This window comes from Cryptotermes secundus, unplaced genomic scaffold, assembly GCF_002891405.2.
Source record: "Cryptotermes secundus unplaced genomic scaffold, Csec_1.0 scaffold7, whole genome shotgun sequence".
In the NCBI taxonomy this organism is placed as follows: domain Eukaryota; kingdom Metazoa; phylum Arthropoda; class Insecta; order Blattodea; family Kalotermitidae; genus Cryptotermes; species Cryptotermes secundus.
The window spans coordinates 333,944-361,479 of NW_019727389.1; the positions used below are offsets into that span (position 1 = coordinate 333,944).

The window sequence follows — 27,536 nt, forward strand, 5'->3', positions numbered from 1 at the left end:
CCATGTTTGCTAGGTGATTATTTCCGGTTTGTTTTAACGACACCTTTCGCACATGCTGTAGCTACATAAATGTCGGTAATGGCTGTGTTCGTGTTTATCAGACAGGCCTGCCAGCTGCTAACGAGTTTATGCAAACATCGCTATCAAGCTGTGAGAGGCAAAAATAAGAGGGACGTTATAATTTAGGTTCACATTCCTCCTCCCTTCTCTTCCACCGCCGGAAGGGACTGTCAACCCCAATCGCTGTGAACACTGAAATCTCAGTGCTACTACGGTTCTGCAGTACTGGCTACTGTTCTTAGCAATGAACCCGTTACAGAAATTTACAAAAGTTGGGCTATCCTAACACACCGAACAGGTTGCCTTATGTGGTAATGTTGTGAGGAGAACGGCATTCGAATCTCTTAACTGTAGTGGCTAACCGTCTATACGACAAATTATTCGTGGTATAATACCAAATACCAACCACCGAGTGGTTTCAGGATAGTGTTATATTATGTCGACCGTCTCTGTGGTCTAGTGGTCAGCGTTCCTGGCTACAGATCCAGAGGTCCTGGTTCGATTCCCGGCGCTACCAGATTTTTTTCTGAGAAGTACTGGGTCTGGAACGGGGTCCACTCAGCCTCGTGATGATAATTGAGGAGCTATTTCAAGGAAACAGCGGCTCTGGTCTAGAAAACCGAAATTAACGGCCGTGGGGATTCGTTGCGCTGCCCACGCGACACCCTCTATCAGCAAAAGTTGGCACTAACTTCGCCGACAAGCGTCGGTCGCTCAGTCGGTACAGTTCGCCTGCGGACTAAAATCACGGAGTTTTTATTTTTTGTTATATTATGTCACTCGCCCAAGGAGTCCTACCGTGTGTGTAAAAAAAAAAAAGATTACGAAACTGAAGAAGGGCTGTACAGCCACTGATTAACGAAATAATATTATATGATGATTATGTATGATGATGTGAAACTGTTATGTGGCATGAGTGACGTTCGATGGAGCTTTGTACAGTTTATATTAGTTATTGTATGGTATGTGCTGAGTATGTAACCCTTTATACGTTGTGTGTGCTGGCAGTTGTCTCCGGTTTTAACTACCGGCAACAGTCGGCAGTTAGCTACGTTATAGTTCAGGGTTGTCTCTCTCCCCAAGGTATCCAGGAGAATACCTAGACCAGTACTGTACCTTACACCAGCCCTAACTGTAGATAACCTTTTCAGACACTGAAGGCACAGTTGTAGCGGTCATGTCAATGAAGGTGGAACAGAGAAGGAAAAGGTGGTGGAAAAGAAGGTTAAAAGAATCAAAACGGAATGACGGGGAGAGAATAAGTATAGAGGAAAGTAGTATGATGTAGAAACAGGAGAATGAAGGGGGGATGGAAGAGCAAATGAGAAGATAAAAAGGCGGAGGAGGAAGATTAGGAAGTTTAAATATGTAAAGAATAAGAAATAATGGAGTAGGAAGATGAGAAGAAGATGATAAAGCATATGGAGGAAGAGCAGCAGACCAGAAAATAACTTGAGTCTTAAAGGGATAATCACCTCGCGCAAGGAACTCCTCTGATGGGGGATCAGCTCGTCACAAGGCGTCTACTATTACAAGACAGAACAGCACGGACAAATAACCTTAGGCAAAGGGCGAATGGAAACCGCGGTCAAGCGTGCGGGCAAATTTGAAACCCCTACATGTCATGTATAGTGAGTGAATAGTAACTTCGAATAAAAAAGGAAATATTAGCAAATGTTAGTGTCTTTTATGAGAGAGAGATGAAACTCAATGAAGGCCGTAACGTCTTATTTCATTTGGCAAATACATCCCACAGACCGATTCGTGACTCTGCCAGAGTTGTTGGCAGCGCATCTCTCTCCACTTAGTACTCTGGAGCTAAGTGCATGCGAAGTGAGTTATTGAACTTAAAAGACACTTCGAAGGCCCACCACGTGATCCTAATAGAACCTGTTGTCCACTTATCTCACAGGAGTTTCGACTCTGTCCAAGTAATCTGATACGGACAAACACAAAATGGCATCGCTTATTTAAACATGCAGTTAGCTGGGGTACCGTAACATAAAAACGAATAAAAAATACTCTTAGAATTAAATGAACTTCATTCGTGGTTAGTCACACAGTGTAGCTTCTGAAAGTTCAGCTCAACTCGACTGGCTGGAAAATTTATAAACAGCAACAATTTACATCTCATACTACATAATGCACTGAGAGAGGAAGTAGGCTGAAGAAAATTATATAATAAGGTGCTCCAAACTTCGTGCTCTTCGCCGAAGGATCATGAGATCCAGGAGGATAAACAGGCAGAGCACACAGCATGCATTTCAGTCGGAAACTCTGATGGGAAGACCACTTATGAGAGCTTGGCGTAGACGGGAGAATATCAAAATGGATTTTACAGGAGCAGAATATGAAGATATGGATTACATTATTCTGACATATAAAAAGTGGCTAACTCTTGCGAATACGGCAAGAAAATCCACATCCCATAAAAGGTGGGGAATTTCTGGACCACTTAACCAACCATCAAGTTTCCTACGCAGGATTTTATTCTATTGCACGATGTTAAAACTACGACAGGCCTAAGCGTTCTATATTAATGACGTGACTGAATGTGCTTGAGAGACACATAGCTCGTCAAATATGTTCTGGAACCTTCAAAATATTGATTTTTATAATACTTGTTAACGAACCTAAACTAGATTTCTGCTGTTCCAGGTAGCCAACTACAGCTCAAACTGAGGATGTTTTCTGAACTGGCAAACTGAACAATCCAAGTAACATTTCCATAACTACAAACACACGTCAAACGTTAAGCTAGGCTTCATGCCTTGTTCAAACAAGCAGACGTACTTGATAAGTGAATGTAACAGACAGCTGGCACCAACTGGTGATAGAGCCAGGGGAAAGGGCTTGTGATAGCTAGTAGACAAAGACAAATGCTGCGTAATGATTGTTAACCTACTTTACGTGGTAAAGTTCGCTGCATCGCTACTACTCAGACGAGATTTATTGCTATGTTGCAACAAGCAAATGTTGGCCATCAAACAAACAACCAACAACAAATCAACCATGAACATTCTTGTCCAGTACAAATGGTGCGGATTTGTTTAGTCAGGCGTGAAAATTCATTCAGGCATGAAAACAACTTCTCCGTATAAACGAGGCTCTACATTACTGAACTGAAGGAGAAACAAGTATTTTGAAAGTAACCCATACAACTTGAATTTAAGGTTATGTCTGCCAGAGTCCCTTACGTCCAGCCCTACAGCCCTGAAAACTGGAGTCAAAAAAGCGACGAACGGGTTCGCATCAAGGAAGAGGTGTTTCGGATTTTCTCACAACCACGGCTTCCAGAATGACTCTGGGGTCCAGCAGAAATGCTTTTTGTGGGTACCATGACGATCTGACCCGACTGATGACAGCCGAAGGGTAAACTAATCATTTATCTCCCTACAAAAAATGTTAACTTGTACCTGTGCTTAACTAAGCACCATGTCATGAGGACGTACTGGAGGAGTGGAAGGGTAGCTCAGCCAATCTTGACCTCGGCAATAAATAAGGGAGAGTGGTCAAAATCACGCCCCGATCACTTTAAGACCACGGAAAGAGCCCCCGGTACCCACTGTATAGGAGTCTGAGTGGGCCCCAGAGCTGATCTAGACTCTGTGGAGTGGGGCGAAATCTCTTTCCCCTGCCGGGAATCGAACTACATGGAGCCTTAGAGTCATGTCCCCAACATGCATTCATGATACGATTCTTATGAGTGAGGAAACCACCAGTCGCCTGCAAAAACAACGTTAGGCAGGTAGTAATGCTGTGAGTCGCGTCAGAAGAGACCCGGACCGGACTGATTCCCCCAGTCGCAGTCACGAAGACGAATTGCTTTTGTCATAGTTTATACAGGGAGCCGGTATAGCGACTGGCTACGGACTGGATGACCGAGGGGTCGGAGTTCGAATCCCGGTAGGGTCAAGAATTTTCTCTTCTCTCGTCAAGGCAGGCTCTGGGATCCACCCAACCTATCCAATGGGTACCTGGGGCTCTTTCCCCGGGGGTAAAGCGGCCGGGGCGTGAAGCTGACCATTCATCTCCAGTTAGTGCCGCGGTCAAGAAAATGTGGATCTATACATCCACTACCCCATACGCCTTCATGATGTAGTGCTTAATTAGTTAAGCATATTGACAACTTTACCTTTACCTTAGTTTATACAAACTGCGTCACCTGCAATGGCTGTTATGCGGAATGGCAGAAGGAGAATAAAGTTAGCGGTCGCAGCCCGCTATGCAAATGTTGCACTTTTCTAATTGTCGAATGCTTCAAGCAGCCGTTAACTGATTCTCAAGATGGTAAAGTTCTAATTTGTTCTGTAAATCTTGGATAAGAATTCCAGATTAAGGATTTAGTTTGGAACCGAGCTAGCGTGTTGTTTCGAATTTTTATAAATAAATATGTCACTGTCTCGCGGAACAGATTTTGGGAATACTTTACTAACGTGCTTAAGAGGCCTCTACTGTCCACTACGTTTCCTTCCTGAAATCCATCATTATTATTATTATTATTATTATTATTATTATTATTATTATGGCTCTACATCCCTTTGCTGGGCCTTGGCCGCTTTTTCAGTTTCTTAATCCTACACACAGTCGGTAGGACTCCTTGGAGGGCAGATCAGCCCGTCGCAAAGCTTCTCACAAGTGCAGAATAAAGGCACAAAATACAGATATTCATGCCTTCAGTTGGATTCGAACCCATGATCCAAGCGCTCGAACAAGCGATGATAGTTCATGCCTTAGACCGCTCGGCCACTGTGATCGGCTCCTGAAATCCATTTTATTTATTCTAATGGGTCTAATGGGTTATGTTTCGTGCAAGGTACTGGCAGTGTTTGTCTAATTAAGTTGGTATGGAAAAGACGCGTCTACAGTTACTACGACCCACATTAAGCAACGGAGTCCCAAGCACGAGGAGCGCAACTGCTAGAGCAGAAGCTGCCAAATCCGGAGAGCTCTAGCAATTGTCAATATGATGATTAAAGGTGTTTTGGATAGCTCAGTCGGTATGGCGACTGGCTACGGGCTGGACGACCGAGGGGTCAAGAATTTTCTGCACGTCGTCCAGGCCGGCTCTGGGGTCCACCCAACCTCCTATCCAATGAGTATCGGGGGCTCTTTCCCCGGGAGTAAAGCGGCCGGTGCGTGAAGCTGACCACTCACCTCCAGCTAGTGCCGAAGTCAAGAAAATGTGGATCTATATATCCACTCCCCCATACGCCTTCATGATGTAGTGCTTAATTAGTTAAACACAGGGACAACTTTACCTTACCTTACACACACACACACACACACACACCAGAAAGTGCGACAGGGACCAAAAGGTTGTCGGATATCATCATTTTCCGGATATTACGTCATAACTAATGCGTACCTAGCAACCTCATGAACAGACCCAACCATTAATTTGTCATGACGTAATATCCGGAAAATGATGATATCCGACAACCTTTTGGTCCCGGTGGTGACAGACATCGCAACTTTTACTGTACTTGCTCTTTCATAATTAGTTAAGGCTGATCCCGGTGGTAGCGCTGTTGCAACTGGGCCTTCCGAGTGCTTCCGAGCACACTTGCGTGGTGCGTTCATTAGTATGTCTCAAGGGGCAGGGGACATTGTCTAGGCTGGCTTGTAATGTCAGACGTGTTGCGGCAAGCTGATTCGCCATTTACGGGAACAATCAACACAGAAAATCTCAACATTTGATTGGATTCATCTACCTCAGGATACAGTCTCGTGGCTGGCACTTGTGAACACAGTAATGACACTCCGGATTACATGTAGGTATGTCGAAAAACTTTTTAACAGCTAACTCACTATCAGCTTGTCAAGACGGCTCCGCTCCATAGAGTTAGGTTCCGGTAGTTAGCCCCACGACAAAAAAAAAATATAGAATTCTTTGTTGTACATGCATTATGCAAATTAAATGCAAATGTATAATTACAAACATGTTTATTTGAATTATATTAAAAAAAACATAATTGAAGAGTTAATCCCGCGAACTTTTAGTTTATCAGAAGTTGTCGAGGTCACTTGAAACATAAATCTATTGAACACTTTTCATTAACGATAAAACTAGAGATTAAAAGGTAGTGTAACATTTATAGGAATGAAACGAAAGCAGACACATTCGTATTCCGTCTACGTACGTGCATTCAGATACGGACGGCCTTCCAAACACGTTCTGCTAATACTGATCCAACTGACGGCAGCTCGGTACGCTTGCATTTATAACAGTGCGTCATTTCATATCAGACCCAACGGTATTAACGTGACACACCGTTTCTAAAGGATGTCTGACGGTGTATCAAATTCCTTTCCTTACATTCAGTACATAAACTGCATAAGCATCCTGCCGCATTAATATCATTATTTCGTATAATATATTTCCATCTACAATGCAACTTTTATTGTCCCTTTTTGCTTCTCACAACAAGTTTCGGCCGTACACGACCATCATCAGGGGCCTCTAATTCGCTAAAATTGTTGCAGTGTACTCGTATGGCACGTCCAACTTCTTATATTGCTTGTGAATGCGGTATAACTTAACTTAAATAAATGGACTTTAATTAAAATCAATAAAATATAGTTAAACATTCAATATTTTGCTTGAGGGCGTCGTCCATACATCCAAACGACAGTTTTGAGGTCCCCTCCTTTGGATTTATCTGCGCAACGGCATGGGTGCAGTTCCCAAGTATGTTAGTGCAGTTCTCACGTATGCACGTTTGACTGTTGGTTCTTCACCCTGCCTGTGTAGTAGTGGTGTTTATCGTTCTGTATGTGTAGACCTGATGATGTCCGTGTACGGCCGAAACATGTTGTGAGAAGGAAGGGGGACAATAACAAGTTGCATTTTAGATGGAAATGTGTTGTGTAAATCAAGTGATATGCGCAGGTCACACTAAAAATCTTCTGCTAAAATTTTGGAATGAGAAATGCACGATAAAAGCTATCAAGATCCGTTTATTCCTTAGTATACACGGCGATGGTGTAAGCAGGCCTGTATATCACATTTCGTAAAAACCTCCCGAGGTTAAGTTCAATCTATACGTAGCCTCTACGATAAGGCAAGCGACAACTATGGTCTACATGATGAGGCTAGCAATAAATTTAGTCTATAATGTCACGTGTATACCCATTGCTAAGCAACGGCTCCGTAAACAAGCCTCAACAATATAGACTGTTTTCTATGAGGTCCGCGTCTGACCGCGCCATAGCTCAAGCGGTTAGTCGCCGGCTTCCCACCGCGGCGGCCCGGATTCGATCCCGGGTCTGATCAAGTGGGATTTGTGGTGGACAAAGTGGCGCTGGGGCAGGTTTTCTCCGAGTGCTTAGGTTTCCCTTGCCAATCTTCATTCCACCAATTGCTCCCCAATCACCCTCACCCATCATCTGGGGCTGGTACAATAGGCCAGAAGTGGCCGCAGTACAAGGGACTTAGTCCCACCCCACTAGCAGTAAAAAAGAAAAAAAAAAGTCTCAACATACTGAACAGAATTTTATATGTGCAACTCNCCAAGGGTTTGGGGTATAAAAAGTTCCCCCCCCCCCCCCCGATTATTTATCATGCTCGAAAACTTAGAGAACCTTGAATGAAATGCTGAAATATATAAATCTCCTTGTGCAGTAGAATCACGAATTGAACTTCGTATTACTACTTCTTCCCCACCCCCGTCTCCTCACCCTTCACGTGGAGCATTCCTTTTGCTTGCAAAGTACCAGCGGCTTGTTTCAAAAGTTCGAGTGGCGGCCCAGTTACTTTTATTGTTAGCAATTGCTTAAGCTCTCGTTACGCAACAATGGTCTAAGCTTATTCTTTCTAAGGAACATCTCATTAATCCTCTCTCAGGATACTGTAGAGGCTGGAAGGACAGCAACTATTGGTATTATCTTGGTGAAGACAAAAACAGATGTCATTCTCTGGCACACCGCCTTGGCTTCATGTCACCTCAAGCCACTAATGTGAAGAGAAAAAGTGAAAGCAGAATGCGCGAGTCACCGAAACGTCTCAGTTCACCGCCATAAGCCGCGAGACAGAGTGAAACACAGAACAAGCAGCAGTCACTCCACAGGCGATGATGTGGGAAAAACTTTTCATTTAAGACTTTTTTTGCCTAGTTTAATGAGTGCCTTCCTGCTTCTCCCCAATTTTACTTTTGCCGGGGTATTCCGGTCAGTTAAATATCTTCCAATTCCTCTGTCACTGAAATTTGTTTCCTTACTGGTCCCACAGAATCTTTCGGCTTCTCTAGAGAACGGATGTCTATTTCAAAATGTACCTGATAGCAGAGACGATATAGCGATTGGATATGAGCTGGACGGCTAAGGAGTCGGATATATATTTTTCTCTTCCTGACGTCGCCCAGACAGGATCTGGGGCCCACCCAACCTCCTATCCGATGGGTACAGGAGACTCTTTCCCTGAGGGTAACGCAGCCGGAGCGGGAAGCTGACCACTCACCTCCAACTAGTGCCGAGGTCAGGAATACGTGCATCTATTTCCACTCTCCCATAAGCCTTCATGGCATAGAGCTTAACTGGTTATGTAAAGGGTTAACTTTACCTTTTTGCCTTACTTTTACATTTTGGCTGAAATCAGGTTTTCTCTAGAAGCTGTAGACAGATAATACACAGGAAGAAAGTCCAGCAAAAACTTGCTGAAATAATGTGAAAAAAAAAGCATGTAAGAATCGAAGGAGATATTTACCGTAAACTTTTATTCGCCATACGGAAGATCGCCTTAGGCGAGCAGGCGAGTGAGTTTTTCAGCCCCTGCCAATGGTTCGTCAGTTATCAACATCAAACAGAAGGCTACATGTACACTTCGCGAGGCTTCTATGATGCTTCACATTCAACAAAAACTGCCGTTATGTTCCGAGATATAATAAAAGTAAAAGTAAAGTTTAAGCACATCATGAAGAAATATGCGGGTGTGGAGGTATAGCTCCCACCATTCTTGACCTCGCCACTAGACTCAGATGAGTGGTCAGCTTCACGCTCCTGTCATTTCTACCCCGGCGAAAGAGCTCCCGGAACTCACTGAAAAGGCTGGGTTGGCCCCATAGCCGTGGTAGATGGTGTAAAATAGGGAAAAATCTCTTGTCCCAGGTGGGAAACGAACCCCGGTCGTGAAGGCCGTAGCCCTTCGCTGTAATGACTGTGTTATTGTGGCCCCGCTTCGAGGATATATTACCATACAAAATGTTAAGCCCCTAAGCACGCGGGGCCACTGTCGCTGTCATCAAAAGGTTAGTACGGTCACCATGCTAGTAGTACTGATGCCAGGGAATAAAAACAGTATAAACTTGGGGCGGCTACTAAGAAACATCTCCATGCAAATCCGTCGACTGATTCAACGCCCATGAGGACACACCTACAGGTCCATATTTTGTTGTTAAAATGGAGCATGTTCGTGCGCTTTAAACGATTCGTTGCAAAAGTAAATAATGTAAGAGTGCAGAACTGATCTTTTAATCATAAGGATTAATTAGGCCATGAACTGCTGGCACGTCATACTCGACAAGAAAGCCCAACTGTCAGGATAATTTCTTCTGAGGACATTTCGCAAAGAGCGGCATCACACGGTTTTGTGTGGCTTGTCTACTATTGTCAGAACAGTGGGCTAGACATGCAACTCGGTTTGTGGGGAAATAAATGCACTCATGACTGAAATAAACTCACTGATACATTCTAAGGGGTTCTGATGATGGTGGATCTCACACAGAATTACTGGGTTTTTGGACTTTTCCCATCATCCGGAAATCTAGGTAATAGAAGACATGACGTTTCGGTCTTCAGGCGAGGAAGGAAGACACCTACTCAGTTGGGCCCCTTAGAAAGAGCTAATCTCAATCACTGGTGTCTTCCTTTCTCACCTGAAGACGGAAACAGATCCAGTTTCCGAAACGTCCTGTCTTCTATTACCTAGAATTCCGGGCGATGGAAGGAGTCCAAAAACCCAGTGAAACTAACCGATGTCTGTGTCCAATAATAGGGATCTTGTATTAGCCACGTAGAACTTCCGTGTACTTCGTCAGGTAGTAAATGTCCTATGTCCTAAGTGCAAGAACAGGTACTACGGACGCGAAGAATCCTACAGACAGACCAAAACATAGGATTGTAGTCGACTAGCATAACAGCGAATGCATTATACTGCAATTCGGAACCCTAATAAGGCAAAGTCCATTTGTCATGAACATGAACAAGGGGGAACTAGCAACTTTCCCAACACGAGGTCAAAACGTTTCTCTTCGTGAGAGACGAGACGTGGCAACTATGGTAAGATGACAAGGAAGTTTCAAAAGCTGAGGGATTCATGCTGGGTAAAGAACACTCCTTTCTCCTAAAATACACCTCACTTGCCAGAATACTGCCTCTGGAATTGCCCAAGGAAGATGGAGGACTGCAAAAGAAAGAAAACATACCCACGCAATTCACACCACAGTACATAGTTCTTCTTTCTCCAGAATCCTCAAGGTCACACCGATAACGACATCCCTTTCACGCAACAAAAGCGAAACTTTCTTACTCTGTTATAAAGGCAAGTAGGTTTATGGCTCCATGTCTGCCACTGCTCTATGGATTTTCGTAAAACTTGGTATAAGCATCGTAGCACAAGAGGTCACTCCACCTTTATTGATGTTTTATGTCCTTCCAACAATAATACTCAGACGATGCCTGTGCAAACTTCTGAAGGCGAGAAATCTATATTTAACTGTCGCTGATTATCTTGAAGTGTCGCAGCCGGATCGTGCTTGCAGATAAAAATGAAGGGGTTGCTGTCACACAAAGGAGTGTTTTTTATATATCAGTTCATAATATGTTTCGGCCTAACTGCATAATGAGGAGATTCATAACTTGTATTCTTCGCCAAATATAATTAGAATCAAGACAAGGAGAATGAGATGGACAGGGCATGTAGCACGAATGGAGATAAGCGGAAGGCATAAAGGAAATTGGTAGGAAATGAGGCCACTAGGAAGACCAAGACGTAGGTGGGTGGATAAATATTAAAATATATCTCAGAGAGATAAGATGGGGGTGGTATGAACTGGATCAATCTGGCTCAGGATAGGGACCAGTGGACGGATCTTGTAGACACGGTAATGAACCTTCGGATTCCATAAAATTCTGGGAACTTCTTGAGTACCTGCACAATTGGCGGCTTCTCAAGAAGGGCTCAACTCCATGAAGTTAGTTAACAAGTTTCGGCCTAGATCGACTACTTGTGTATTTCCTCAAGAATCACGTGATGAAGGTCAATCTAGGCCCAAACATGTTTTGTACTGATAAATAAAAAAAACTATGTGACGGCAACCACTTCATTTTTATTTCGCTGCTTAACCAATGGAGCTGGAGGTTGTGACATTTTGTATGGACGCAGACACATGCAAATTCTACACAGAATAATCCAGTTTTCTTAAATAGGAAAAATTAAATATTATATCCAAAAATTGTAATATTAAAGGAATCTGTACCAATGGAAATTGTACACAGAAATAGATAAACACGTTGCTATTTTTTTAATCTGTAACTCTACCCATCTTATCACTGGATGGTAACACTCTTCTCAAAACTGTTTTCAATAGAATTCATTTGTCTGGAGGAGGCACCAGATTATAGGCATTAGTACATTCCAGGAATCTAGCAGCTTGTCATATCTTACCTCCTACATACAAATTCAAGTATATAAACAAAATGTCTTTTAAGTCTGCTTGGGTCTTCCGGGCTGGGGAAATACATACGGACGAAGAACTTCCAGAGCTACAACAGAAAGCCTACTAACGATTTTCACTAAAGAATTTTATATAAAGAAAACATGACAGACTTTTGTAAGCACCAAAACATTAATGGTACGGCAACTTCCGTTTCTCTCTAGTACCGTGTTTTCAAACTCATGTTTTGGCCGCGCCATAGCTCAAGCGGTTAGTCGCTGGCTTCCCACCGCGGCGGCCCGGGTTCGATCCCGGGGTCTGGTCAAGTGGGATTTGTGGTGGACAAAGTGGCGCTGGGGCAAGTTTTCTCTGAGTACTTCGGTTTCCCCTACCAATCTTCATTCCACCAATTGCTCCACAATCACCCTCACCTATCATCTGGGGCTGGTACAACAGGCCAGAAGTGGCCGCAGTACAAGGGACTTAGTCCCACCCCACTAGCAATAAAAGAAAAAAACTCATGTTTTTCCCTTAATATGAGAAACCTAAATCTACATCCGTATAAGCAACCGGTGAAACTGTCATTCTGTATATTCTACTCTTTATATTCATTGACAGTTGGCGGGAAGACAAAATATCCTTAAGTGCATAACAATAATAATTTTCCAACCTCAAACTTGCTTCCATTTCTTCAAGAGTGAAATTTTGATAGATATTGATTATTCTTAAGAGTGTTCATTTGTTTCATTTCCACAAAGGCTAGTTCCCATACCACTGGATTATTCTGGAACACCGTAACAAGGGTCTAGCTGCTGTCACTGAATTCGGAAGTTCATAACCATGCTGACAGAAGCTAAACATGGAACCATAATCCTCAGCCTGTCCAGTATAGTTCACACCTCCACAACCTTGGCATCAAACATACAAGTCATATCCACCTGTCAACAGTCTAGGACTACGTTTAGCCCCAAAACTTATATTCCTATAGCTTGTACCGTATTAAGCGAGTTTTTTTTTCTCTCAAATACTGCTTCCGAGAAAAGATTGGCCGCCTTATTTTCGGGGCTATAAGAATAAATACAAACATATCAACTACAGATCAGATCTTTTGCATTCGTCAGATATTGGAGAAAAAATGGGAGTACGGTGAGACAGTACATCAGCTATTCATAGACTTCAAGAAAATCTATGATTCAGTTAGGAGGGAAGTATTGTACAATATTCTAATAGAGTTCGGGATACCCATGAAACTAGTTAGGTTGATTAAAATGTGTTTAAACGAAACGTATAGTAAAGTCCGCGTAGGTAAACATTTGTCTGATAAATTTCCTATCCAGAATGGTCTAAAAGAAGTATGTGCTTTATCGCCACTCCTTTTCAACTTTGCCTTAGAATATGCCATTAGGAAGGCCCAGGGAAACCAGGTGAGGCTGAAATTAAACGGGACACATCAGCTGTTGTCCTAAGCCGATGATGTGAATCTACTGGGTGATAATGTAGATACCATAAAGAAAAACACACAAACTTTAATTGACGCAAGTAAAGAGGTTGGTCTAGAAGTAAACACAGAGAAAACTAAGTATACGTTACTGTCTCGTCACCAAAATGCAGGGCAAAATCATGACATAAAGACAGGAAACAGATGTTTTGAAAATGTGGCACAGTTCAGATATTTGGGAACAACGATAACAGATCGAAACCTGATTCAGTAGGAAATTAAGAGGCGATTGCACAAGGGTAATGCTTGCTGTCATTCAGTCCAGAACCCTTTGTCTTCTCGTCTGCTGTCCAAAAACATAACAATTAGAATATACAAAATTATAATTTTGCCTGTGGTTCTGTATGGGTGTGAAACTTGGTCTCTGACATTAAGGGAGGAACATAGACTGAGGGTGTTTGAGAAGAGGGTGTTGAGGAGAATATTTGGACCGAAGAGAAATGAAGTGACAGGAGATTGGAGAAAACTGCATAATGTGGAGCTTCATAACTTGTACTCTTCTCCAAGTATAATTAGAACGATCAAGTCAAGGAGGATGAGGTGGGCAGGGCATGTAGCACGAATGGGGGAGACGAGGAATGCGTATTGGATATTGGTGGGAAAGCCAGAAGGAAAGAGATCATAGGGAAGACCAAGGCGTAGGTGGGTGGACAATATTAAAATGGATCTTAGAGAGATAGGATGGGACGGTATGGATTGGATAGATCTGGCTCAGGATAGGGACCAGTGGAGGGATCTTGTGATCACAGTAATGAACCTTCGGGTTCCATAAAATGCTGGGAAATTCTTGAGTAGCTGCAGAATTGGCAGCTCCTCCAGAAGTCTCAGCTCCATGCGTAAGTAAGTAAGTTATACTGAAGATAAAAATGCGTTCGACACCGGTTTCCCTTCACTTGCACTGGGCTTGTAAGAGATTGAGCCATTTGCAAAACCTCTTTCTCCGAGATCTATTTTGATGTAAAACTGCAAAACAGTATAAATACATAGTTTTCTTTTGTAAGTTAAGGCACATCACACCCCAGTAGTCTGTCTCCCTCTTTCCGGACCGATAAAATTGTAAAATGTTTCTCAGTCTTCTTTCTCAAGGTTATGATTGCCACCAAAAGGACTATTACTACTGACAAAAAAATAAAGAATCCTCTGTAACCTTTGTTCTCGTTTCTCTGTGTCTGTAACAGGGCGAAAAGAACACCTGCTAACAACTGCAACACGCTAGTTTTATTGCAAAAAATAACAGAAAGAAAATGAAGCACTTGACTTTATTTATAACACTACATCCCATGACAAAATTGATATCTTCCCTTCTCTGAAATATTTATGTTTACCTTGACAAGAAGAAAGCTGTGCAGTAACATTACACTATCGAGAAATTTTATGATTATATAAAGAGCGACCAGATGACTGCAGTTTCCGCTGGAATGCTTGGAACGTCAAACCACAATATTGGATGGGTAAGCGGAGTGGAATCAATGTATTTTAAGACAAAAAAAATATATAAATGAACAGCGATGTGAAGGTAAAAACTAAATATAATGGAGAACGTATCGATACATTCCTCCGAAACGTCGGTTAACAAAATATCTACACGGCGTCACATCCAAAAAGACGGCATTCTTCATAGTCACCGCCGTGAAAACCTCAAATCTTATATAAATATAACGGATTATAATCATCGTACCGTCCTCAGTCCTCTTCAAACACTGATCTGCAACCTCACTAACGACATCTGTGTTTGTAACGGCTTTTAGGAAGCGTGGGAGGGAACTGATACAATGCAAATCACATTTAATAACAAAGGTCTATTTTAAGGTGTTAACAAGTAAAATTCTACAAGCTTCTGTTATAGCTGATAGACTGGCAACGTTCCATTTATCGATTCAGGTAGGTGCAGGTCTTCATGTATCGTTCTAAACGAACGCATACTGGGGATGCCATCCGAGGGCCTGTCTGTACGTCTGAGCGTTTCATCTCCAAAGCCAATTACCGGGCTTCTAATAGTTTTGTACCGGTAAAAGTATTCGACAGTATAATTACATTAATTCCACGGAGAAACGTCCTTTAAGTTGCAAATTAATATCGTTCTTCGAGAACAGAGGACAGCAGTATAGTCTGGAATGCGATGCCGTATAGTCTGGTGGAAGTTCGCCGATATATCGGACGAACGTACAAGTATTGCCTCCACCTTCAGAGTCGAAGAGTAAGTGAAACAAGCAACAAGAAACAGCAAGCAGACAGTCTTAACATCGTCCTTCGCGGTTTGCCAATGTCAGTCCACTATACACCATTAATTTCAAACTGAATTTTGTCATATGTCATAAAAACGACTGAATTTTCAAATAACATACATGTTGCAAGATCTCATTCAGATCTAGAGCTTCTATGTCAAACGCTCTTCCATGTGCTTAACATCCGACGAATTATAACAAGTTTCTTAGACCTATATACACTGTATTATCTTCACCATTGATTACCTTTGTCACAAGTATACATACATGGGCATTAACGAGGAACTGAAAATCTCAGTACTTTTTTCAAATCTTGTTATTTCTATTCGCTTTCCATGTTGGTCAAATTTCAAGCCATGCAAACATAACCTTGGCTAATTGATTAATCTTCGTCTACTAATTCAACCCCTCAGCACTTACTAATTGATACTGCTTTTTTTCTTTATTACTGCTAGTGGGGTTGGACTAAGTCCCTTGTACTGCGGCCACATGTGGCCTATTGTACCAGCCCCAGATGGTAGGTGAGGGTAATTGTGGAGCAATTGGTGGAATGAAGATTGGCAGGGGAAACCGAAGTACTCGGAGAAAATCTGCCCCAGCGTCACTTTGTCCACCACAAATCCCACTTGACCAGACCCGGGATCGAACCCGGGCCGCCGCGGTGGGAAGCCAGCGACTAACCGCTTGAGCTATGGCGCGGCCCAATTGACACTGCTGTATGTCTCTCAGAGTACGAACACAAGTCTTCGCCAAGAAAGACAAGTTAATTCGTTGTTGCCGTAGATGCCTGTTCGTCATAACATCTCAGTTTGGTCTTCCCAAAATTTATCCTTCCATTCTGATCAATTTCATCACGATTTTTGTATCCTTTCATTATCATGTTTCTAAAATCCATTAAATTCATAGCATTCTTTTCTTCTAGGGGATGAGTGTTACACCCTGGTATGATTTATGCATGTACACTGTTCCTCGAACCTTGTGCATTCCTTTACTGCGCTTAATAACTTGTCTGCAGCCCACTGTATTTTATACTTTAATTTCTTCCCTTCAATGTTGAAACTGTCGCAGTATTATAAAACTTTGTTTTCTATACAAGCAATTATATTATTATACACAGTTTGCAGACGATCAAATATAGAAACATCCGTAAGAATATTATATCAATTAGTCAATAACTCAAATGCTGTACCAATTGCAGCATGACGAAATGAAGCCCTGCTTCGTATGTAACAATTAAGTTACACACAAGCACAGCAAGGTGAAATAAAGGTCAATACATGAATTGCGACTTGAGACTCGCGTTTTTCAATTCTGGAATGGTGATCATTCAAACCGACATTTCGTCTAAAAATAAACGGATCTTATTCAAAACTGGATGGGCAACTCGATATATTATGATATAAATTTTCCCACTGCCAGAGAAATGTGACCATAATGCCAGATCAATACAGCATACATTCATGTTTACTCACCTTTTGATAATTAGACCGTATTAGTAACGATACCCCAGAGGGGTATCTTGGATCACACACTTCAAACTCCCTTACCCCGAGTGGGGCTACGATCACAGACACTCATTAGCTATAACAGGTACCTTCACACACACATTGAACCTAACGGATTCTGAATATTCATTACGCCTTATCCCATTCCACAATAAAAAGAAAACACAACACCAATTCTGTTTTAATTATTCAGAAGAATATCCTCTGCACACTGCCTCCTCGATACACTTCGTGCTTGCTCTCTGTTGCGGGGTGGTGCGAGGTTGCAGCAGCGCTAGCTACACTGGTCCAGAGGGGGGCGGGAGGGGAGTGCAGTGAGAACACCGGTTACCATAGAGACGACCCCCTTTCCCGGGTCTCCCAGTGGGCGGAGTCCGGCACCGCCATATAGATAATGTTGCACTCGGTCGGTCGTTCTGTTGAGTCATGCCCGGCACTGAGAAGGGCTCTCAGAGGGGAACACGACTGGAGGGGGGGAAAGGCACAAACATCATCATCCCAAATATTTCGTCGACCATTCCTACGAACTGTTTACGGTCTGGCAGTAAGAAAACCCCGATTCATAATTATAAATTCCCCATCGTTTCATTACGCCTTCTGCTGAACAAAGAGGCTTCACTTATAACAAGAAGTTTCCAATGGGTCAAATTAAACTTGGTTCTAACCACTCTAGTTTCGAAGGTCAGTGGAAGACGTACACAACTGAGTAAAAATGTTCCCTTTTTTTTTAAACGTCCAGATATTTTTTAAGAATTATGTAGCAAGGAAACGAGATAAAACAATTCGGCATCATACACAACTCGAGGTAACTAACCTTAAAACGGAGACAAGATTAATAATGGCGCTTACAAACCTTGAAACATTATTTATCGACTTTTTTTACGTATTACAGAAAGATCGTTCAATAACGCGCATCACTGAGAGAACACAATAAGCCTGCACGGTTACGTAAATCCTCAATCGAACTATTACCTGAAGTGAGAACTAATATACTTGGCCGCGCCATAGCTCACGCTGTTATTCGCTGGCTTCCCACCGCGGCGGTCCTGGTTCGATCCCAGGTCTGGTCAGGTGGGATTTGTGTTGGACAAAGTGGCGCTGGGGCGGATTTTCTCCGAGTACTTCGGTTTCCCCTGCCAATCTTCATTCCACCAAATTCTCCATCATCATAATCACCCGGGGCAGGCTACAATAGGCCAGTCAGTGGGCGCCGTGCCGAGTGGACCCAGTTGGACTCCACCCCCAACTAAGCGAATTAAAAAAATAATTAAAAAGATACTTGAATAATGGACAAACTACTATCTAGTTATAGAATACTGAGACTCAATAAAGGTAAAAGGTAAAGCCATCCTTGTTAGCAGGCCATGGAGACCCATAGGATTGTGAGACGTCGAGGCTCCACATTTTCTAGACGATCGGCTCACAGATGGCGGTGAGGTTGTCAGCCTTACGTGCCGGCCGCTCTTTACCCCCAGGAAGATTCCTGGTACTCATTTCAGTTAGAGGCTGAGCCGACCCCAGGGCCATAGTGCGGCTGCAAGGATTAGGTCTACTGAAAAACCCAGTGTCCTCATCGGGAATCAAACCCGCGACCTTCCTGCTTGTTGCATAGTGCCTCAACTAACTACGTTACCGCGTGCCCCTGAGGTTCAATTGTACTGGTAAAGACTGCCCATTGCACACAATCCTGACGCAGTTATATAAATCCTGTTTACAACATTACAATTTATTTCCCTAAGTTTCAATTACCCAACAGCATATACGTGTGTATTCTTTGTGTCCACCAAAATTTTCATATCCTGTTCCGGCATCCGAGCTACACGTACAGTCCAGAAGAACCCTCTTGATTATTAATGTGTGAAATCTGTTAAACGACAGAATATCCCCCCCCCATCGGCCCAAATTCAAGTTAATACTGTGACATGTGGGCCGATTCTATGAAACGAATAGGCAAACAAATTGCCACGGAAAACAAGTGATAACGAAGCACCGTTTCCATGGAAACTGAAAATTGTAAACACTTAGAGAAAACAAAATCGTTGTTTATGGAATAAACCTTGGTTCCCGTGACAACACAACAAAACAAAGAACTGTAGGACATGGTGACTTCTATCCCGGCCGCATGGAAGGTGATTCGTGCATTCAGGAGTAGCAGAGATCAGCCCGAGATTAGTGAGAGATTAGTCAGACAGACGTCGTTCAGAAGGAGTTCAATGTGTGAGCTGTTATAATTGACTGTAACTGTAATGAAATGCCAATAAACCCAATCATCAAATCCAGAACCCATTATTATTCGTCATGAAACCCCCTTATACGTGACAATACGAAACACTGTACTTATTCGCACACAGTTTCGACTGACTTTAATTAAAGCAGTGAAGCGGTCCCTCGCCATTTTTTTGCTCGACCCTGAATTGGTCACATAACACGGACTCCTGACAATTAGATTTAACCTTCCGGGCACTTTTAAGCATTGAAAATTAACTTCGCGGAACGGAGTCCTTCTTCAGAAATTAATAGTAGCTCCGCTAATCAAGAAACTCGCTGACTTTTATAAAGCGCGAAGGTTAATAACTGTGTCAATTAGCAGCATTATTTTTATATCGCAGCCAACCCATGGCAAAACTTCCAAATCTGCAGAAGTAGCATGAAGATTGTTGCTTCTAAAAATCTTAATCAATCTATGTTTGGGACTCGACCGCCTCTGTGGTAGTGGTCAGAGTTCCTGGCTACAGATCCAGAGGTCCGGGTTCTATTCCCGGCGCTACCAGATATTCTGAGAAGTAGTGGGTCTGGAATTCGCTCCACTCAGCCTTGGGAGGATAACAGGAGCTTTTTTCAAGGAAATAGCGGCTCCGGTCTAGAAAACCGAGATAAAAGGCCGTGGGAATCCTTTGCGCTGACCATGCGACACCCTCTATCGGCAAAAGTCGGCACTAACTTCGCCGACAAGCGTCGGTCGCTCAGTCGGTATAGTTCGCTTGCGAACTACAGGTCACGGAGTTTTTTTCTTTTATTCTGCAGTCTAGTGAAAGTCAAAGAATATTTGAGGAGTTCATAGTCGCTCAGGTACTGAAGCAATTTCTCGCATGTTACGCAATCCAAAGATTCTCCCGTGTTCCGAAGAGTCCGACACTGGTCCTTGTCATAAGTCAGTCCACAACTCATACCTCGTTTCTTCAAGATCCGTCCTGCCATCCTGTATTTTCCATGAGGTCTCTTCACACTGACACGAGAGTGGATTAATCCGTGTGGGGACGGGGTCGAATACCTCCACCGTAGCCCTGCGAATCGTAGGAGGCGACGAAAAGCGAACCCAGTGCCTGATGGTATAACCGGGCCATCGTATTCCTGGGGGATATAAATGCGGGCACCTGTCCCTCCAGGTTGCGGGAGTCTCGAATCTGAGGCAGTAAAATGTGGTCATGAGTCCGACGGGACTCGGACCTGTGAGTGACTGCGCTGGAGGAAGCCAGCAACATTTGTAAAAGACAGACCCATCCTCTCATCCAAGAGGATGTTACATTTGGACTATTACCGCTAGTTTCAGTTAAAAACAAAGTATTGCTGGCCATGAGTCTCAAGGGTTTGGTGCCAAGACGAACTGACTGGAGGTAAACCGTCAGTCGTAAAGTAGTTAGTTATTGGAGAAGGTGGGTTTCCCCATGCGTTACCTCTAGACTACGGAGGCCGCTCAGTCGTAAAGTAACTCAGACTCAGACTCAATTTGCGCTTTTCGACAAAAGTGTTACAAAGAGTCTCATCTCTTTCATGCCATGGTCTTTTGTTTTGATTAATTTATTAAAATTTCGTGAGAATCACAAATTACGAAGATCCTCATTATGCTGCTTATTCCAGCCTCCTGTTACATTCAAACACCGAAGTGTCACAGCTCAGGCAGTTAGCTGCCGGTTTTCCACAGCAGGACCCTGAGTTCAATTCCAGGTCAGTTGATGTGGCATTTTTTGTTGAGAAAGTTGCACTGGGGCATATTTTCTCCGAGTACTCCAATTTCCCTTGCCACCTGTCATCCCACCAACTGATCAATATTCATCATTACCGTCGTCATCATCATCATCCGGGGCTGGTACAATAGGGCCACCAGTGGTAGGCGTACAAAATGGACTCAGTCTTACCCAACCTGAAGCGTATATACGAGTATATAAAGGTAAGGTAATGCTGTCCCTGTAACAGGCCGTGGAGGCCCATAGTGTTGTTGAGACAATCGGCTCAGAGACTGCGGTGAGGATGTCAGACTTACGCCCCGGCAGCCCTTTACCCTTACTCATTTCTGGTAGAGGGTGAGTCGCCCGAGGGCCATAATGCGGGTGCAAGGATTTGGCCAACTGAAAAATCCAATTACCTCATCAAGGATCGAACCCGCGACCTACCGACTTGTGGTATAGTGCCTCAACCAACTATGCTACCGCGTGATACCGGTATATATATGCATATAAAGTAATTCCTACCACAGAGGTTCAAATATCCCCATTCAACTATAAATGCTGCCTTTTGTGCTTTCAACCTGCTACTGGAATGGGATTGCATTGGGAATCTCGAAACCTTTGAATGGCAATCCATTTTCCGCTGTAGATACTATCGACGTTTTCAGAATGAATAGTAAGTCATGCCGCATTATTCGCTTTTCAGTTTCAGCTGCGGTTCCCTGTCCTTGGCCCTTGGGTACTAAAAAACGTAGCTCGTGTCAGTGAAGTGATGGTAGCCGTAGGGGAAGCACAAAAAGGGTATGGGAAACAGGGTGCGGCATAACCTGTATACACAAGGAAGGAAAATGGGAAGACCCGTGAGGGTGGCTGTTTCAAATACGAAAAGGGGTGGTTAGAGGGTGAGGACTGAAGCAACCCATTTCACTTTGTCTTTGTTGTCACATCCCACAAGCCCTCAAGCCGACAAAGATCTCATTGCCCGTGAAACATTAGAGGTGAAACAAGTCACAACTGGTCAAGGGCACAAAATGTCCAATTTAACTTCGAAACCTAACGGAAAATCACGTAAGGAAGTTAGAATAAGAAACTATGTGGTATCTGAAGTTCTCACAGCGGTGGTTATGAGCATTTCCCTCATCCGGGATATACTGGTAATGCTGTGTATCCAGTGAAAGTCAACGGACGTTTCGGAGCAACATATCGCCTCTGCTTCCTCCGTGCTTCATTCTGGCTTCTTGTTTGGCTTACTCCTCAGCCCGTAAGATGGAGGTCATGTTACTCACAGGACTACGTGGCGTTATGTCCCAGACGAGTAGCTACGAAATGCATAAGCATACTTAAAACTTAGTAGTGGGGACTATGAGAGGTCTCCAACTTGGAGGCACGTTATGACTAACGGTCACTCTCTATTCGCTCCGCGTTATTTTCATTTTGTGGCGTCCATGTTGTGCCCCCTTCGCATGTCGTTCTCAATACTCGACCGTGTATCCTTTGTATTCAGTTGCCTGAAGATGACCTTGTATGGCCGAAATATGCTACAATTAAAAGTGATTTTACTGACATCTTAAAATAAGGGAGAGACTGTGAACGGTATGTGTTTCATTACAGACGGAAATTAGTGACCGAGTAATTCTGGCACACATTCAATTAGTGTAGCCGACATGTCGGCCGGAACATGAATTATCCTGAGCGAGGCTCTACGCTGCCTTCCTCAGTCACTTCAAGCAAATAACAGGATTTGACCTTAAGTCATGGCCGCTTCCTTCCACATCCATACTAATTCACCATTCACAACCACTAATTCATTCAGCGTCACACAACCTGAGATGACAACAGCTGTTTCATATAAGCTCAAACTTTCTTATTCTGGAAGTTCTAAACCAATGAAATTCGGAATACATTTATGAACTTATTACCCAGACAGTCGCCAATATTATTGCTACAACTGCCGACATGCCAGGCCAGACCATTGGTCTCACTTACTTGACTGATTGATTGATTGCTAGTGGGGTGGAACTAAGTCCCTTGTACTGCGGCCACTTCTGGCCTATTGTACCAGCCCCAGATGATAGGTGAGGGTGATTGTGGACCAATTGGTGGAATGAAGATTGGCAGGGGAAACCGAAGTACTCGGAGAAAACCTGCCCCAGCGCCACTTTGTCCACCACAAATCCCATTGACCAGACCCGGGGTCGAACCCGGGCTGCCGCGGTGGGAAGCCAGCGACTAAACGCTTGAGCTATGGCGCATTAGTCTCACTTACTTATAGGCCTAGCAGAATATTACACAATTGTGTACATACCGAAAGCTTCTAGAATCCGACTGCAGATCGGAAAGGTTCGGGATACACAAAGCCAGCCTTACCTGTAAAGACAGAAAGGAATTAATGGCGTTACATAATTACATAAACACAAGACACATAAGATGACATCGTTTGGAACTGGCAGATGAGAGGGTTACTGAAATAAGACAAAGTTACCGGAGTGTCGTTTTGATACAGAAACACGGGTAAGTTACACGTGTCTGTGATTTTATTTTTATCAAGACATGACTTTCCGAACAATTTACGTATTCTTTATTTGTTCTCTCGTTAGACTACCAGGGCATAGGAAAATCAGACAGAGGGTGAAAGAGAGAACAAAAAAACTCCGTGGCCTGTAGTCAGGAAGCGAACTATACCGACCGAGCGACCGCCGCTTGTCGGCAAAGTTAGTGCCAAGCGTACAGAGGGTGTGGCGTGGTCAGCTCAGCTGATCCCCAGGAGGCTGAGTTGACCCCGTTCCAGACCCACTACTTCTCAGAAAATCTGGTAGCGCCGGGAATTGATCCCGGGACCTCTGGTTCGGTAGCCAGGAACTCTGACCCCTTGACCACAGAGGCGGTCGAGAAAAAGAGAACAGAAGACGAAAATAAGGAGTGAAGGATGACTGCAGAAAGAGACGGGGTAAATAGACAAACATATGGTATTATTATACAACCGCCAACACAACAAATTAGTAATACGAGTAAATAACCAATGTTATTGATTGTATTATCCCTGTAACAGGCCGTGAAGGGCCACAGGGCTGTGAGACGTCGAGGCTCCCACATTTTCTAGACAATCGGCTCACAGATGGCGGTGATGTTTCCAGCCTTACGCTCCGGCCGCCCTTTAACCCCAGGAAGATGCCTGGTACTCACTTCTGCTAGAGGCTGAGTCGACCCGTGGGCCATAGTGCAACTGGAAGGATTAGGTCAATTTAAAAATCCAATAGCATCGAGATTTGAACCCGCGACCTTCCGGCTTGTAGCACAGTGCCTCGATCAACTACGCTACCGCGTGCTCGTTATTGTATTATCATGCGTTTTATTATGTATAATACAGATGATGATGAAAGCAATAAAGATAAAGACAAATATACCAGAAAATGTGACTTCTGTTGTTGTGTTGTTGATGGCTGAACTTAATACTTGTCCACATGAGACAGGAATATTCCTTGTGGGCGCGATGCCAGAAAGCACAGTATAAATACCAAGAAACTATCGCATTCAAGCAGATTGTTCTCCCTCTCGATTTCCGCATTACACAGTTTCCGTGCTATTAAAAGTAAGTTTTATATTCATCCTATATTGTAGGGACGGGACTTCTACACTAATAAAAGCCGATTTCGGCTCAATCAACCTCCCGATTTGTAGGCCTGTCTGTATACTGAAGATCACTTTAGTCAAGAGAGTTCTTGCATTCGGAAATCGCTCAGATTGAACCCCAGCCGGGACACCGGATATCTGCTTTTACTCAGTCCCTCCCGAGGAATGCGAAGACAATACCTCGATTATTCGTGCCAAATATTTTAGTGTACCTTACGGTACAAAAGGAGACTTGGATTTTATGACTAAAACAGATCTGGGACGTCAATGCCTCTGTCACTAACAACATAACCACAAAAGTAAGGGTACAGAATTATGCCGCCTGTGGGAGCCCGTTCCCGATACGTTTAGCGGTCAGCTGTACAGGTTATACAGCGTCGAATAACACGGCCTCTTTCAATTATGAACTGTGAAGGAAGTGGTGAAAATTCTGTCTCTGGCACCAAGAGAACAGCAAATTGTGAGACTGTGGGTGTTTGGGGACACAGGTAGTTTTTTTCCTTGGGGTGAGACTGAGTCCATTTGGTACGTTGGCCACTAATTGGCCTACTGTACCGGCCCCGGATGGTAGGTGATGAGTGTGGAGCAGTCGGTGGAATGAGAACTGGCGGGAAACCGAAGTACTAGGAGAAAACGTGCCCAAGTGCCACTCTGTCGACCACAAATCCTACATGACCTGGCCTGGGCTCGAACCCGGGCCGCCGAGGTGGGAAGCCGGCGACTAACCGCCTGAGCTATGGCACGTCCTGGGGACACAGGTAAATGAAGTTGTCCGTGTGTTTAATTAATTAAGCACCATGCCATGAACACCTATGGGGAAGTGGAGGTATAGCTCCACCGTTCTTGGCCTCAGCACCAGATGGAAGTAAGTGATCGGCTTCACGTTCCGGTCGCTTTACAGCCGGGAGAAGCGCCCATGGTATCTTTCGGATAGGAGGCTGGTTGGGCCCCAGGGCCGGTCTGGACGTTGTAGAGAAGAGAAAAAAAAACGCCCTGACGTGTATCTAAGGATCTATGACGTAGCAGCATGACCAGGAGGAGCTCCTCGCCAAAACCTCTCGATGGAGAGTAAGGTGGGCGGCATACACAGCAAGCACGAGAAAGACGAGAAACGCAAACAAAATTCTGATTGGACAACCTGAAGGGAACAGACCTCTTAGTACACTAAGGCGTAAATTGAGGGATAATAATAAAAAGCAACTTAAAGATATAAGGTATGAGGGTATGGATCTGATTCATCTGCCTCAGCATGCAGACCAAATGCAAGTTCCTGTGTGCAATGTAACCTACATTCGCGTTTCATATACGGGGTGAAATCTAACGTCTATATGAGCGACTATCATGTTTCAAGAATGATTCTGCTCCGTGAGTTACTTAGATGGGAGTCTAAGGGAGCTGTGGCGGCCCATCTTTAGAGACTAGTGAAAACATGGAAATCCCGAATCTGCAAATCAGATTTGAAATTGTGACATGAATGCAAGACAGACGCCCAGTGATCACCGCGCTTGTCACCAAGCTACAGATGTCGCCACTCTGCAGACACCTAGGCGTAACAACTTGGCACACTGCGGAACGATTCTGGATAGCGTTTCAGCGGCTAATTGAGGCCGGCTGCGTGAAGGGATACGCACTGTTACATTATGCGTGCTACTCACAGTTCATGAGGCAGGCGACGTGCCAGGAGCCTACGAGCTAATGAGTCACATGATTTAGCTTTTATTTATGAAGACGTGCCATTATATCCCATATTTTATTCTGTTTCATTTCATTCCCTCCGTACGCACTGGGCAAACCGTTAGGCACTCGCCAATCTGGATGTTTATGGAATAAATATCAATAAAATGCTGACGTTTGCCTTTCACCAATCGCAGTCACAGACTTTCAGTTCACGTACTGTTTGATTTCAACGAGATTTCAAAACGCCATTCACTTTGCGATTATTATGGAGTACGCGTGTAATTTTAGAAGATGACTCGACGAATACGCAATAGACGTAGTTCGGAGAAACACTGCTGCAAAATGGACGAAGGAACGGAGTAAACTATGGTCGTGCCCGCTCATTCTTGTTGTTTTACAGTTACTACTTACTACTACTACTACTACTACTACTACTACTACTACTACTACAAGAAGCCGGGATAACTAAGTCGGTATGGCGACTGGCTACGGAATGGACGACAGAGAGGTCGGAGTTAGAGTCCCGGTAGGGGAAAGAATATTTTCTTCTCCGCGTCGTGAAGATCGGCTCTGGGACTAACCCAGCCTCCTAAGCGGCCTCCGTAGTCTAGGGGTAAGGTTCCCACCTCATGACTCGTAGTACGCGGGTTCAAACCCGGCGGAGGTCGTGGAATTTTTAAGGGCGGAAAAATTCAGGGAACAAGTTCTCCGGGAGGGACTTTAAGCCGTGGGTCCCGTGTCGTAACTTTATGGCACGTAAAAGAACCTCATGTCCCAAGGGCACCACTGAGCCAAACTAATCAGACATTTCCCGCCCAACAGTAGTCTCTAACGCCTCTCATAGATGGGGGAAGCATCGAGAGATACCGCTGAGCCAGTAGAGGCCGAACTCGCTGGCTGAGTCGGGACTGATGGCACGCACCAGTATCGGTAGGGTATAGAGACTGGTAGAATATCACAGAGGGGACGTACAATAGACCACTGGTCGCGGTGCATGGCGAAACCCACCCCTCCAATAATAAAATAAATAAAATAAAACCCAGCCTCCTATCCAATTGGCACCGAGGACTCTTTCCCCGGGAGCAAAGCGGCCGGGGAGTGAAGCTGACTACTCACCTCGAGCTAGTACTGTGGCCATGAAAATGTGGATCTATATATCCACTCCCCCATGTGCCTTCGCGTCTTAGTGCTTAAGTAGTTAAGCACTGGGACAACGTTACCTTTCACTTACCACCACCACCACCACTACTAGTACTACTACTACTACTACTACTACTACTACTACTAATAATAATAATAATAATAATAATAATAATAACATGAAATGTTTTGTGATACCAGTAATT

At 43.9% G+C, this 27,536-nt stretch overlaps 1 protein-coding gene across 3 annotated transcripts in view; it reads right to left on the reverse strand.

Annotated features, from left to right (window-relative positions):
* Positions 1-27,536, reverse strand: part of LOC111864611 — a 629,006-nt gene that overhangs the window by 276,814 nt on the left and 324,656 nt on the right. The gene's annotated exons all lie outside the window — the stretch shown is intronic.